At 44.0% G+C, this 16243-nt stretch overlaps 1 protein-coding gene across 1 annotated transcript in view; it reads left to right on the top strand.

Annotated features, from left to right (window-relative positions):
- CCNY (cyclin Y) overlaps window positions 1-16243 on the top strand; it is a 227100-nt gene that overhangs the window by 48604 nt on the left and 162253 nt on the right. The gene's annotated exons all lie outside the window — the stretch shown is intronic.

Below are 16243 nucleotides of genomic sequence, written 5' to 3'. Positions count from 1 at the left end.
GATGTTTGAATAAGTTTTCTTTCATAGACTGGACACCTTCCTCCTCTAGGCACAATCCTTTCCCCTGGCACAACCCTTGTTCCAGCTCAGGTGGTAGCTAGGGGATTTCTCATGATGGCCACCTCCATTGTTTTGTTCCACTCACTTATATATCTTTTGCATAAGGTGGGAATCCTTTGTCCGTCTCTGGATTCCCACCTCTCCTCCTAAACAGAAAAACACCAGGTTAAAGATGGATTCCAGTTCAGGTGACATGATCACATGTCACTGTAAGACGACATTACCCACTTGCCAGCACACATGTCACAGGAAGACTTACAAGTAAAACAGAGCCATTTGCAGTCAATTGTCCTGGTTAATGGGAGCCATCAAGATTCCAAACCACCATTAATGGCCCACACTTCGCTTAACTACAGTAGGACCTCAGTTATATTTCATATTTCTAGTTTCAGATACAAGAGTGATGCATTTATACAAATAGGATGACCACATTCAGTAGATTACAGACGCTCCCTGGCTTACGCAAACCCCATTTATGCAAATCCACGCTTGTGGAAAGAGTTCCGTAAGGTTTTTTTTGCGCATAATTGTCGGGTATACGTTCTCGACTTACACAAAATTCGAATGTATAAGCTTTATAATGATACTGTACAAGAGACCTTTTGTATGGAGCATATTCCAGTTGCATTATATTTACACTCATTAGCATATTTTCATGAAACCATATAGAGTGCAATGTCACAAATATTAGTTATGTCAGAAGGCTCTTGTGGTCAGGATAATCTAAACCAATAGTGACACGAGGCCTGGGCCTAGAGATTTTAGGGCTGCTATTCTGCAGTGGCAGCTGGGTGAACACTACCAGCAAGAGGAGCAGGTGGATTACAGGCAGACCTTGATGGGTGGCTATCTTGCCTCAATGACTTGAGCAATCACAGTAGCACCAGCCAGATTAGGCAGTGAGTTGCAGCTGAATGTTAGTTAGGCACATCAGAGGAGCAGCATGGTGGGGGGTGAATGAATAGGTGTTTTGGGGAAAGGAAGACACCAGAGTTGTGTGTTTGGGTCATTGGGAGAAGTGGGGAAGAGAGAGGAGGAAGAGGATTTTAGATGCTAATCAAGGGGGCAGGCTCTGAAGAGAGGAGAGGTAAACTTGGAAGGGGTGCTGCAACCCTTTTTTGGAACAGTTCTACATTATAATTAGAGGTGAAGAATGGGAGGTAGTGCACAACTTGTGATGGATATGTGTGCAGAGTGGGGCAGGGGGAGGGAAGATACGTTACTAAAGCACACAACTTTTTGAACACACTGCAAAACAATTCCGGGCTGGTTGTAAATTCAGGCTCTAACACGACAAACTCTTGTGCATGTGATTAACTTTAGATATGTGTTTATGTCCATTAAACTTGCTATGATTGATCATGCAGGGGCAAGATTAGAAAGGCAAAGGCACCAAATGAGCCCAAACTAGCTACAGGAATAAAGGGAAACAAAAAGACTTTTTATCAATACATAGACGCAAGAGGAAGACCAAAGACAGGGTAGGCCCACTGCTCAGTGAGGAGGGATAAACAGTAACAGGCAACTCTCTGCCGGCGCCTGCAAGCTACACCCCCGAAGCTCTGATTGGGTAGGAGGAAACCGGTGCAGAACACAGAGATCCCCTCAGCCTTTGTGCCGAGGGGTCACCAGCACTGCAGGCTTCCGCCGGCGGGCTGGCGCAGCTCTGGGAGCTGCCCCAGGAAGCACCACCATGCCAGCCCCGACACTTTGGGGATGATGGTGAGTGGTCCCTGATATCGGGACAAAGGGTGTCCTGACTGATGTGCAGTCGGGACATGGGACAAAGGTGTTAAAATTGGGACTGTCCCGATAATATCGGGACATCTGGTCACCCTGTGTCAATCACCCATTATCAATATCTCTTATGACTTTGTTGTCAGGGCCAAGGGTGCAAAAATACAGGCAGGGCCGGCTTTAGGAAGTGCGGGGCCCAATTCGAACATTTTCGGCGGGGCCCTGGCAGGGATGACTTAAAAAAAAAAAGTGGATAAAAAAGCCTTTCATTTCTTTCATGTATTATTTACTTTCCATAACTATATAAATAATAAAATTATATATTATGTACATTGCATCATATATGCTGTTGATTGGTTATTAATAACTGCCGTTTCACATATGTGGGTCCCAGCTGCTCCCTGCCCCCTCAATGAGGCAGGTGTGCAGGGTTACTGCCCTGGGAACTGCAGGGCACAAGTGGACATGGGGCTGGCTGGAGGCAGGGCAGGGGCTGACTGGAGGTAGGGTCTGGCTGCAGGCAGGGCAAGGGATGTGGGGCTGGTTGGAGATGGGTGTGTGGGGCAGGCTGGCTTCAGGCAGAGCTGCAGGAGGATGCAGCAGGGGTTGGCAGGGCTGGAGACAGGAGTGTGAGACTGGCTGGCTTCAGGCAGGGGAGTGCAGCAGGGGTTGGCTGGAGATGGCAGGGATTGCAGGGCTGGTGCGGGCAGCAGTTTATGTGGGGCTGGCTGGCTTTGGACAGGGCCACAGGGGTGTGTGGCAGGAGTTGATTAGAGACATGGCAGGGGGTTTGACAGGGACTGGCTGTGGGCACAGGATGCAGAGCTGGCTGCAGGCAGGGGGAGCGGGGCTGGTGTGGGCAGGGCAGAGGGTTTAGCAGAGGCAGTTGGAGCCCCAACCCTTTAAATAGCCCCCAAGCTCCCTTCTATCCCAGGGCTTTGGGGGCTATTTAAAGGGCCCAGGGCTCCCCAGCTTCTACCCCACCCTGGACCTTTTAAATAGCTGTGGGAGCCCTGGGGAATGCATGGGGATGGCGGGGCTCTGGCTGCTATTTAAAGGACCAGGGTGGCGGAGGCAGCTGGAGCCCTGGCCCTTTAAATAGCCCCCGGAGCCCTTCACTACCCCAGGGCTCTGGAGGCTATTTAAAGGCCTGGAGCTCCAGCCGGGAGAGCGGAGCCACGGGGCTTGCAGCGCTCCGGCCGGGGCTCCAGCCGGGAGAGCGGAGCCACGGGGCTTGCAGCGCTCCGGCTGAGGCTCCAGCCGGGAGAGCGGAGCCATGGGGCTTGCAACGCTCCGGCTGAGGCTCCAGCCGGGGCTGCGGGGGTTGCCGGGCTCCAGCCTGCGCTTCGCTCAAGGGAGCAGGACCACCCGGAAGACCCCGGAGCAGGTAACAGCCAGGGACCTGGGATAAGTTTTAAAAAAAAAAAAGTGTCTAAAGCGCGGGGCCCTCTTAGGCGCGGGGCCCAATTCCTGGGAATCGGGCAAATCGGCCTAAAACCAGCCCTGAATACAGGCCATTCCCCCTTGCTAATATCCCAAGTACAGTTTTGCTCAGAGCATGGTAACACTTTCCCATCTCCATCAGGACAGACTGAATGTCTTTCATCTTCCTTTTTAATCCTTGCTGTTTAACGTGAAATGTGTGGTAGGCTTGAGAGTTGCCTAATTGGTTACTCACATATTTAATCAAATGGGGTAGGGGGACAATTCTTCTCCTCAGGATGTTGTCTTCATGAGTAAGACATGTCAGCTCCCGAGAACCAACCATTCCATTCTTCAGAGCCAGGGAGAAGACTGAAACCTGTTTCATTCTTGTTTGTAAAATGAACTTCCCTTGTATAAATCTCTGTGAATGTGAGAGTCCCCTAGCCCCTCTTCTTTTCCCCTATGGGTAAAACTAACAAAACGTGAACAATAAGATTTAAACATTTTATCTAAACTTGAATGAAAACTATTAAAAGGTAGAAAAATCCAAATTAAGATGAACACTGAGATGATGTCAGGTTAGTCTTTGCTGCATTTAAAAATTTTTTTTATTAGTTTTGTTGAAATCGTAATGTTTTTTAATCGTAGGTTTTGTTATTTATTCTTCATTCCTTCTGGTTTACCATATGCAGTTTAACTAAAGTGGTATTAATTATAAACCTAGCTAATTATAACCCTGAAGGCAATGAAATGATAATGGTTGTTTTAAGGAATTGAGACCAAATGAAGGCATGGTGTACAGAAACTAGCTGCACTGTGAGGTTTCCAACATTCTTTCCTATGGTATCCTTATTCAGAGAAGCACTATATTATTCTTCCCATACTCTGTACCAGGAACTGCCTGGTGTTGCCAATTAAATAAATTGAATTTAGTGATGTTGGGTGATGTTTTCTAGGGACTTGACCTGAGACTGTCACACTTAACTTTATTTTAAACTTCACAGTGGACTCTTGAAAGTGAACTATCTATCAACCCTCACAACTCCCACCATATGGGTCAGTAACATTGAGCTTTTTTGATTATTGAGTCAAGCTAATCCAGAGAAGCTAGTTCCAATTATTTTTCTTTTTCAGATGGCTGACCACTCATGATTGCTAAATGAGTACTAACATGCTTTCTCAACACTTTGAAGTGTGAAGAAAAATCAGTGCTATTCTAACATTTACTTCTGTAAATTTAGAATTTTGGGTCAATGGCTCACAGATACAGAAAGGTAGGTGGGCAATTGATGCTCTTTGGTGACTTTTTTTTTTTTTTAAATAGCAATTATTATAGATGTTGAAATGTTAGTGTCCCTGTGTAGGGAGAAAGAGAAGAGATTGGTACTTTTTTGTGTCTTATATTCTAACAGCATGTCAAAGATTGTGACTTAGCCACTTGAGATGTTAATTCTGTTTTCTTTCTAAATTCATTTTTTTCCCCCTCTCAACATTTTCAGAGGTGTACTGGTCACTTTATTATTTCAGCAGGAGTTGTAGACAGCCAGCACACTTGGATTTAGGAACCTAAGTTTCTGTTTCCAAGTTTGAAAATGTGGATCTGAATGTTTCTGGTTGAATGAGGTAGAACTGCAAACAGTTATTAGTTACGGCTTAGGTTTAAATATTATAAAGGTTGTATTTTAAAATCATTTAATTTTTCTATTTGGTAAGGCATATAACAGTTTTCCTATATTTTATTTGGACAGCCTGGAAAATGAATCTCATGGGTGGTTTTCTGGCTAGACAGTAGACTGTGCTTAGATGTGTATATATATGGGAGGAGTTGTGTATGCACAGTTCTCATGATTCTGAGATGGAAAGCCATGTCTGGGAAGATTAAGACTTTGTCCTGTTCCTGTTGAATGGGAGCAGGATCTGGCCGTTGGCTACAATATTGTGTTTTGTATGTCACTTGTCCAGTAATGTCTTTGATATTTTGTTTGCTTGACCAAATAGCAACACAGAATAAATGTAGTAGAAGTACACTGTCTGTACAAGGTAATAAAGTTTTCCATTTGCAGTCTCTTTAGTAATGTATGATCAGCTATAGAAGTCCCTTGATGCCCTCCCCAACCTGGGAATTGATCTCACATCCTCTATGGATTGATTTATTTCCAAGAGCTATAAAACAAATGTCAGGTGTGCAATTGAGAATAATGACAAAATTGTGCTTTCTGTGCATAGCTCATCTTGCTGGACATAGGCACACTGTCAAACTGGGATGAAAGTTGTCTTAATCATGCCAATAAAATACCTCTGTTTGCCATAGATGATTTTTATAGAAGTATCATCTTCGAGATATTGGTGGTGTACCCAGAAATAAACTGATAGGTGCAGCAAAAAAAAAGCTTCAGATACAAGTCTACAGTGTGTTGACTCTGACCCCCTTTGTGTTCCAACTATGTACACAACTCCTGAGTATTTAAGTAATCAAAAAAAAAACCCCTACACTTACTCTTCTAGCTTCCTGTATTCCTCCTCTCCACCACAAAAAAAAAAAAAAAAAAAAAAAAAGCTGCTGTGATAACATTATAAAAGAAAAATACCCTAATCAACTTTATTGAAAGCTGTCATGTTGAAAATTAAAGACTCCAAGCTCATTGCCTTGGAGAGTTTGCAATTTGGAAGGCAGATATGGAAAGTGAAGGCACCCTAGAAGAGGAAGGGGAAAGACTTACTTTTGGATGATGCTTTCTTTTATCTTGTTAATTTGTTCTTTGTATTCTCCTTAAATTAATCTTTTAGGGACTTGGAAGTGGAAAATATTATGGCATAGTATAAGAAGTATAAATTTAGAACAATATGAAAAGTACACAGTTAGACATATTCCATTGTACATAGCCTGAATTTTTGTGCAGATGTTCCCAATTCTGAGGATGTGTGCACATATTTTAGGTGTGGGCTAAATAAAGTTTTTTATATATGGTATCATTTACTGTTTTACTTCTTATGGAATAAGGCTTAAATCTATACGAGTCTAAGTAGAATACATTTCTTTATATTGTATTATTGGTATTTTATTCCTCATTAACACTGGAACATTCTAACTGTATTCCTAACCATAATTCCATTCCCAACTGCAAGTCTTGATTTTATATTCTTGTTTTCCAATGCAAGATTTTGAGCCTCTGCCTGCACTGTTGAAGTTGGATGGGAGTTTTGCCATTTATCTCAGTTGGAGCAGGACTGGCCTCTACAGCATTATTCTGTTCCATAGAGAGAGGTGGACTGATGTTAATTTACCGTGAAGAAGAAAACGCTGCAGAATTTACTACCCTCACAGCACTGTCATCCTCAGCTATTGTAGCCATGTGCCACTAATAGCTTCATCTTGATTTTGAGAGTTGCTCAGGTGTACATTGTGTGATGAAACAGATCGTGACACCTGTAATTTGGAGCAAATGGTTTGTGTTCTTGTACTAGCACTGTGGGGAATGCCCTGTTTTTGCAATATGACATTTTTCAGTTTGATCTTATAATACACACGATGGTTATAAACAGTTATTCCAAAGCTTGATAGTTTAATGTTTTTGTAAATTGCTGTCTCGGGAAATAGTTTTGTCCTGTGTGGCATCCCAGAATACATGAATGACAAGTACATAGGAAGAAATGTGCAGAAGACATTATGCAGTTTTTCTCTATCTTTGTTTCTCTTTTTTAAAAATTAAAGGCCTGGATAATTTCCTTCACTCTGTGCTCTGTCATAGACTTTATGGGAGCAGACCATCCACAAGATAGGTTGTCTTTCAGCCTACTTTTCTTTAGGGGGTTCAGCTGCCTTCACGGTGCTCTTTTGTCACACGTTTTGCATGCCTGGCAGCCTCTCAAGTTTGAAACCCTACCTCCCCAGGGAGATAATGTATCAGGGGATCCTCTGGGAGTCTTGGAAATCCCCTTCCTTAGATCCCTCTCCCATTGCGTGAGAGGCGCCTGATCTGGGGTGAAGTACTTCAGTGTCCTCCTTTTGTTGGGTTCCATTATTTAGCTGGCAAGGACAGGGGTTTAGAAGGGAATGACTAATGTTATTTATAAATTCCCAGAATAAATAATCAGTACACAGTACAAGGTGAACAGTTTTGGCATTTTATATTTTTAATATTTTAAGTGAGATTTTTGCACTTGTGAAAGGATTTGGTTTAACCACTCTGGAAAACAAAGTAAACTATTGAAAGAACAGGTACAGCACAGTCATTGGCAGTGCTAACTTTCCTCATTGTCCTTCCAGTCCTAGACCTGGAAAGACCACCTCTAGCTCTGGGAAAGATCATTGGGTTCTATCGGCCATTTCGTGTTGTGGATAGGGGTGGTTCTGCTATGAACATCTGTCTACCATGAAATGACTGATGCCATGAACAGTGCTGACACCTCCAACTCATTTCACCTTCACTAGGCCAACTATCAGCCATTAGAGGCAAGCAACTCTTGAACATTACCGACTTGGTTCAGGTGCACATATGGGACCAAGAGGCCAAAGGCTTTTTCTGTACCTGTTGTCAGCTTCACTCCAGCAGAAGAAATAACATTGCTAACAGTTCAACTTATTTGCTGGGGTGACTTACCAAAAATGAAACCAGGATGCTTTGCAGGAGTGCATAAGTCTGTCTCTCTTTCATGTCCTGTTGCTTTTTCTCTTTAGGTAGGGCTTTGAAACATGCAGGGATCTTGTTAAGTGCCCCTTATGTAGCTGATTGTATATTTCAATACCCTGTCTGCTCTTAAGGGGTGAGCATACACCCGCAGGGGATAGAGTACGTCATACATGCATGCAATTATGAAGAAATCCAGCTTTTCAGATCTGTTTCTTTGGAAGGTTGCCCAGCAGGGAAGTTTGGTATTTTAGCAGTGTTGCTACCTTGTTTTGGAGAGCTGATATATTTTTCAACTTCCAGGTTGAGAAAAGTCTAATTCAATGCAGAAAGCTGTTAAAAGAACAGTAAGGTTGCACAGTTGAAACAAAAGTCAGGAAAGGCAAAAGTGAAGGCTCCTGCAACAGTGTTAATTTGGCCATGTTTGTGCAGCGGCATCATTTTGTATTCCTATTTTTTCTTTTTAAATGTGTTTATTTTTAAATGATATTTTCTTTTGTTTTTTAGCATTAACTTGTTCAGCATGAACAAGTTAAAGCTTCTGTATGACCTTCTTGCTTATCCTGGTGTTATATTCTGCAACCTTAATGGTATTTTTTTTTGAAGGGGGAAAGAAAGGCTGTACTTAATGATGATACTAGTGTTCAATATTTTCACCTATGTTTTGAGTTCGTGTCAATAAGGTGCCTGGGTGCCAGAGAGAAGTGTCTTCCACTTTTGTCACTGCTGTCATTTGGTTGTAAACACAGTTACTGCAAGGCTCGGTTGCAGATCAAGGCAACCATGTATGGGTTTACCCTGTGGTACATAAACCCTGTCTTTCCAGTGGAAATAGAAATTTGTATAAATGAATTTTAAACAAAACTTAGAACTTCCCCTCTTCAAGACAGTCACCCTCCCATCTCCTCCCTTCTCTCTTCATTAAGTGAAGGCAAGGGAGAGTTTATTTTTTATTTTTGTAAAATTTTGCTGTATACTTAATGATACTTTTGCAATATCTCTAATACAGGGATCCCTCACCTGGGGGCCACTTGTGGCTCGTGACGGCAACTTTTCTAAGGAGATGTGCATTTGATTACAAATGTAAAATGCTTTCTCTGAACTGTCTTCTGTGATTTTTAAGCAGAAGCATTTGAATCACCCTATTGCTACAGGGAAGAGGGATAGACACTGTGACAGGTTGGATCACAGAATCTCCCCCCTTGGGAGCTGCTAACTGATGTGCCATGACTATTACTGCCCCTGCTTTTCTGCCCTGTCAGTTTAGGACATCAGTGCCCTACCTAGTTTGAGCCAGACTTGCTAGCCTGCTGCAAACCCAGACTCAGGTCTGAATCACTTCTAACAGCTGTAGGCTTACCTGAAAGCAGTTTACAGAATTGTTCTTGCCTTTAACACTCAGATGCTCAACTCCCAATGGGGTCTAAACCAAAATAAATCCGTTTTATCCTGTATAAAGGTTATGCAGGGTAAACTTATAAATTGCCCTCTGTAACAGTGATAGAGAGAGAGGCACAGCTGTCTGCCTCCCCCAGGTATTAACACACACTCTGGGTTAATTAATAAGTAAAAAATGATTTTATTAAATACAGAAAGTAGGATTTCAGTGGTTCCAAGTAGTAACAGACAGAACAAAATAAGTCACCAAGCAAAATAAAATAAAACACGCAAGTCTATGTCTAATGAAACTGAATACAGATAATCTCACCCTTAGAGATGCTTCCATAAATCCCCACCCCCCACCCCCAGACTGGACATCTTCTAGGTCTGGACACAATTCTTTCCCTTGGTACAGCTCTTGTTTCAGCTCAGGTGGTGATTGCTCTCCCCTTTGTTTTGTTCCACCCATTTATATATGTTTTGCATAAGGCTGGAATCCTTTGTCCCTCTGGGTCTGCCCTGCCCCCCTTTCTCAATGGAAAAGCACTAGGTTAAAGATGGATTCCAGTTCAGGTGACATGATCACATGTCACTATAAGACTTCATTACCCCTTGCCAACACACAGGTATACAGGAAGACTTACGGGTAAAACAGAGTCATCTGCAGTCAGTTGTCCTGGTTAATGGGAATCATCAAGATTCCAAACCACCATTAATGGCCCACACTTGGCATAATTACAGTAGACCCTCAGTTATATTTCATATTTCTAGGTTCAGATACAAGAGTGGTACATTTATGCAAATAGGATGACCACACTCAGTAGACTATCAACTTTGTAATGATACGTTATAAGAGACCTTTTGCATGAAGCATATTCCAACTACATGAGCATATTTTCATGAAATCATATAGAGTGTAATGTTACAGACACTACCTGCCACTGCTGCCCCTGCAGCCTCAGGAATAATTTTTGGTCTGAGCTGGGAACACTGCAGTTCTCTGCTACAGCTGGTCAACTGCACCGCCATTGGCAACCTGCTGCACTGCAGAAGGGAAGGAGGAGAGAGTGTGTTCTTCCATGCTGTAGAAGGAAGCCCCAGGGAAACTGGTGCAGCTGGTTGTGTCTGAGCCTGGAGAAATAGTTTGTTTTGATTGTGGCCCCTTGAACCTCTTGAAATATGTTAGGCCCTATACTGATAAGTTTAGGTTGTAATGCTAATTGTCCCTGCAAAAGCCTGAAGGCAGCAGCTACTCCTTTGGGGCTAAGGCAGAAAGATTGTGCTGTGATGCCTGAAAGGGGACAGGACTTTATTACGTTCTGCTAAAATCTTAGCTCAGCCTCAGAAACAACTGTAAAAAACACGTTTTAATGTGTGCTGAAACATTTCTCCCAAACCTAGCAAAATTTAGGTTTTAACTTCAGTAGGCTGTGGTGTGGCTGTGTATGTAATCTACATGACACTCTTAATTGCAACTGTTTGCAATTCTGTGTTGCAAAGTTGGTTTTCTTTTGGTTGGTATTAACTGCATTTTTTTCTGTTACTGCACAAACCCTTATTTCAGAGGCTTAGCTATATTAACAGGTGGCTGAGCTTTCTCTCAATCCTTTCTTTCAGAGGAAATCTATCCAGATAAGTCAAAGTAACTTTTCTAAGAATTTAGAAGTGATTGCCAGGATAAAGAAAGGCAGTCTTAGGCCTGGTCTACACTACGCGTTTAAACCGAATTTAGCAACGTTAAATCGATTTAACCTTGCACCCGTCCACACAATGAAGCCCTTTATATCGATATAAAGGGCTCTTTAAACCGATTTCTGTACTTCTCCCTGATGAGGAGAGTAGTGCTCAAATCGGTATTGCCATGTCGGATTAGGGTTAGTGTGGCTGCAGTTCGATGGTATTGTCCTCCGGGATCCATCCCATAGTGCACCATTTTGACCGTTCTGGACAGCAATCTGGAGTTGGATGCACTGGCCAGGTAGACAGGAAAAGCCCCGCGAACTTTTGAATTTCATTTCCTGTTCACCCAGCGTGGAGAGCTCATCAGGTAACAATGCAGTCTCCTGAGAATCGAGAAAGAGCTCCAGCGTGGACTGCACGGGAGGTACTGGATCTGATCGCTGTATGGGGAGAGGATTCCGTGCTAACAGAACTCCGTTCCAAAAGATTAAATGAAAAAACATTTGAAAAAATTTCCAAGGCCATGATGCAGAGAGGCCACACCAGGGACTCAGTGCAGTGCCGTGTGAAAGTTAAGGAGCTCAGACAGAAAACCAAAGAAGCAAACGGAAAGTCTGGGGCAGGGCCGAAAACATGCCGCTTCTATGCTGAGCTGCATGCAATTCTAGTGGGGTCCACCACCACTACCCCACCCCTGTCCGTGGATTCCAAGGTGGGGGTGGTAATCGCAGCCATGGCTGAGGATTCTGCGGACGGGGAAGATGAGGAGGACGAGCTTTTAGAGAGCACACAGCACTCCGTTCTCCCCAACAGCCAGGAGCTTTTTCTCACCCTGACGAAATTATCCTCCCAGCCCTCCCAAGCAACTATCCCAGAAAATGAAGCCATGGAAGGGACCTCTGGTGAGTGTACCTTGTAAATATAAGACATGGTTTAAAAGCAAGAATTTTTTAATGATTAATTTGCCCTGAGGACTTGGGATCCATTCGCGACCAGTACAGTTACTGGAAAAGTCTATTAACATGTCTGGGGATGGAGCGGAAATCCTCCAGGAATATCTCCATGAAGCTCTCCTGGAGGTACTCCAAAAGCCTTTGCAGAAGTTTCTGGGCCGCGCTGCTTTATTCCGTCCTCCATGGTAGGACATTTGACCACGCCATGCATGTAGCAAGTAATCTGGTATCATTGCATGACAAAGCCTAGCTGCGTATGGTCCCGGTGATTGCTGGCATTCGAGCAACTTCCGTTCTTTAGCTCGCTGTGTTATCCTCAAGAGAGTGATATCGTTCATGGTAACCTGGTTGAAATTCAGGAATTTAATTAAGGGGACAGAGATGGCCATTCCTACTGGGCTGTTTGCCTGTGTCTTAAAAGAAATCCTTCCCTGCAGGTAGCCAAGTGGGGGGAAAATGCAAGGGGGCGATTGGCGCTGAGCTTTTCCACGTTTGGCTAGCAGGGGTCTTCCCAGCTACCAGCCACGCGGTGGGGGGCAGGGGCAAAGGGGGTGTTTAGCAGTGATCTTCGTGATACCAGCCACAGGTGGTTTCTGCTGCTGCACGTTAACAGAAAGAAGCAGCACTCAATGGGCTTTGCTTGCTATTTAGGAAAGGAGGGCGCTGGATAGATGAAGGCTGCAGAAGACGAAAGACAATGGCTTACCATGGCCGCATGCAAGCCGAATTCTGCTGCCCGGACCTGTGATCTGTAACAGCAAAGCCGCAGGTGCAAAATCCACCCCAGTGGACAGCCCAACCAAAAGGCTCTCATTATGAAATTTTTTTAGTGGCCTTTTCCTTCTCTACTATCTTCCTCCTAAACCCCACCTAGGCTACCTTGTCAGTTCTCTCACTCTTTGTATAAAGAATTAATAAAGAATACTTGATTTTTAAATGATGGTGACTTTATTTCCTTAAGCAAGCTGTAATCGAAGGGGGAGGGTGGGTTACTTACAGGGAATGAGTCAATCAAGGAGGGGTGGGGTTCATCAAGGGGAAACAAACACCGCAGTCACACTGTACCCTGGCCAGTGATAAAACTGGTTTTCAAAGCTTCTCTGATGCGCACCGCTTCTGGTGTGCTCTTCTAATCGCCTTGGTTTCTGGCTGTGTAATCAGTGGCTAGGTGATTTGCCTCAGCCTCCCACTCCGCCATAAAGGTCTCCCCCTTACTCTCTCAGAGATTGTGGAGCACACAGCAAGTTGCAATAATAATGGGGACATGGGTTTGGCTGAGGTCTGATTGAGTCAGTAATTTGCGCCAGCGCACCTTTAAACAGCCGAATGTTCATTCTACCACCATCCTGCATTTGCTCAGCCTGTAGTTGAACAACTCCTGACCACTGTCCAGGCTGCCTGTGTATGGCTTCATGAGCCATGGCATCAAGGGGTAGGCTGGGTCCCCCAGGATAACTACAGGCATTTCAACATCCCCAACTGTTATTTTCTGGTCTGGGAAGTAATTCCCTTGCTGCAGCCGTTTAAACAGAGTAGTGTTCCTGAAGACGCGAGCGTCATGAACCCTTCCCAGCCATCCCACGTGGATGTTGGTGAAACGTCCCTTGTGATCCACCAGTGCTTGCAGCACAATGGAAAAGTACCCCTTGCGGTTTATGTAGTGGGTGCTCTGGTGCTCCGGTGCCAAGATTGGGATATGGGTTCTATCTGTCGCCCCCCCACAGTTAGGGAATCCCATTGCAGCAAAGCCATCCATTATGACCTGCACATTTCCCAGAGTCACAACCTTTCGTAGCAGCAGCTTATTGATTGCTTTGGCTACTTGCATCACAGCAGCCCCCACAGTAGATTTTCCCACTCCAAATTGATTCTCGACTGACGGGTAGCTGTCTGGCGTTGCAAGCTTCCAGAGGGCTGTTGCCACTTGCTTCTCAGCTGTGAGGGCTGCTCTTATCTTGGTATTCTGGCGCTTCAGGACAGGGGAAAGCAAGTCACAAAGTTCCATGAAAGTGCCCTTACGCATGTGAAAGTTTCTCAGCCACTGGGAATTGTCCCACACCCGCAACACTGTGCGGTCCCACCAGTCTGTGCATGTTTCCCGGGCCCAAAATCGGTGTTCAGTAGCTAGAACCTGCCCCATTACCAGCAGGATCTCCAAAGCGCAGGGGCCCACAGTTTGACAGAATTCTGTGTCCATGTCCTCATCACTCTCGTCGCCGCTCTGCCATAGCCACCGCCTCCTTGCCTGGCTTTGCAGGTTCCGGTTCAGCATTGAATGCACGAGAATGCGCGAGGTGTTTAAAACGTCCATGATTGCTGTCTTGAGCTCATCAGGGTCCATGCTTGCCATGGAATGGCGTCTGCACAGTTCACCTAGGAAAAAAGTCGTGAAATGGTTGACTGCTGCTGCTTGCACGGAGAGAGGGGTGAGGCTGTACCCAGAAGCACCAGCAGCCATGTTTTTTGCCCCATCAGGCACTGAGATCTCAACCTAGCATTCCAGTGGGTGGGGGAGACAGCTACCCACAGTGCAATGCTCAGGAAATTGACGCTAGCTTCGGTACATGGATGCACACCACCAAATTAATGTGCTTAGTGTGGCCGCGTGCACTTGACTTTATACAATCTCTGTTTTTAAAAACCGGTTTCTGTAAAATCTGAATAATCTCGTAGTGTAGACATACCCTTAGGTACAACAGAGTTGCAGTTGATAGGAAGAATTAGGCAGCCAACCAAAGCTACTTGAATTAATTCACAAATTGTGCAATGAATACTTTGAAGTGGTTTGTTGAATTTAAAAAAAACAACAAAACAGTAGAGACTGCAGCCAGACAAATGCCTTTCCGTCAGACTGTGGGCTAATTGACACTACACAGTCTTAGCCAAAACAGCTGTACTGGTATAGCTGTACCAGCAGAGCCTCCTAGTGTCGTTACAGAGTTGACTGAGAGATGTAGTTTTTTTTCCTGCCGGCATAGTAACACCACCTCCGTGAACGACACTAGCTATGCCAACAGAAGCATTCTTCTGTCAGCCTAGTTGCATGTACACGGGGAGTTTTGCTGGCATGGCTATTTCAGCTCTGTGTGTGTGTGTGTGTGTGTGTGTGTTTTAAACATCCCTGCTTGACATAGCTCTATTGACAAAATTTCATAGTGTAGACCTGGCTTGAGTATTGCTGCTGTGCAATTACATAGTTGTCATGTTTTATCTCAGAGGCAGCTACACTGCAGTGGTGGGCAAAATAATTTAATCCTCTCCAATATATATTTAAAATCTGTCCTCATGTGAGTGGGTGCAACTCCAGTGCAGTCCCTACTTCTGTCTAGCGCTGAACGACTCCTAATTTGTACAGTCACTTAGCCATGTGGGATTCTTTGAGATGAGATGTGCTATAAAAATGTACAAGTCTATCTCTACTTCATAAAAAGAGCATGCACTTTTGTGTGGGTTTAGTACTTGCTGATTTGGTTTTCATGTTCTGCATGGTTGAGAATAAGATGCAGTGGAGAGTGAAATCATCTGAATTCTTCTAAATATGACCAAAAAACTGCAGCTCTGCAGAGTATACAATTCATTCATTTTTCTCTCTAAGTATACAAAGCTTCATTGATATTCAAAACTGGATGCTGATGCCCGAGGGAGTTAACCACTTAACGTGCAGCCACAGCATTCTGGCACTGGGCTGAATCTTCTTTTTGTATTGGATAATTTATTGATTTAAACAACATAAGAGTCAAATGATGGGGAATTGATATTTACTTGTTTCATTCTGGAATGCTTTGCTGCTTTATTTCTCAAGAGGAATGGTTGAAAAGACTGTCAAATGAAATTGCACATACAAAAATATCTCGACCTATGTTAATGTGTATTTACATTATTAATATTGAAACATTATAAAAATCTAACTCTTCCCCCCATTCTCTTACTTGGGAATTTCGCATGTTTTGGGCAAGGAAGTTATGCACGTTAATTTCATTTCTTTTTTAAACTAGGTTCGACGGGGACAGGTGAGCAAACCCCACAGGTAAGTGGGGAACAAGACCTGGGAGATGGGTTGGAAACAGGAGGGAGCACGGGCTATAATGGCAGAGAGGAAGGATGGTCAGTGCAAAGCTGGGAGGCAAGATCAAACCAGTATCTTAGATGCCTATATACAAATGCAAGAAGCATGGGTAATAAGCAGGAAGAACTGGAAGTGCTAATAAATAAATACAACTGACATTGTTGGCATTACAGAAACTTGGTGGGATAATACACACGACTGCAATGTTGGTGGTGATGGGTATAGTTTGCTCAGGAAGGATGGACAGGGGAAAAAGGGAGGAGGTGTTGCCTTATATATTAAAAATGTACACACTTGGACTGAGGCGGAGATGG

This window comes from Gopherus evgoodei, chromosome 2, assembly GCF_007399415.2.
Source record: "Gopherus evgoodei ecotype Sinaloan lineage chromosome 2, rGopEvg1_v1.p, whole genome shotgun sequence".
NCBI classification, from domain to species: Eukaryota; Metazoa; Chordata; order Testudines; family Testudinidae; genus Gopherus; species Gopherus evgoodei.
Note: the sequence above shows the minus strand (reverse complement) of the source record. Positions and strands in the feature narration are given on the sequence as shown.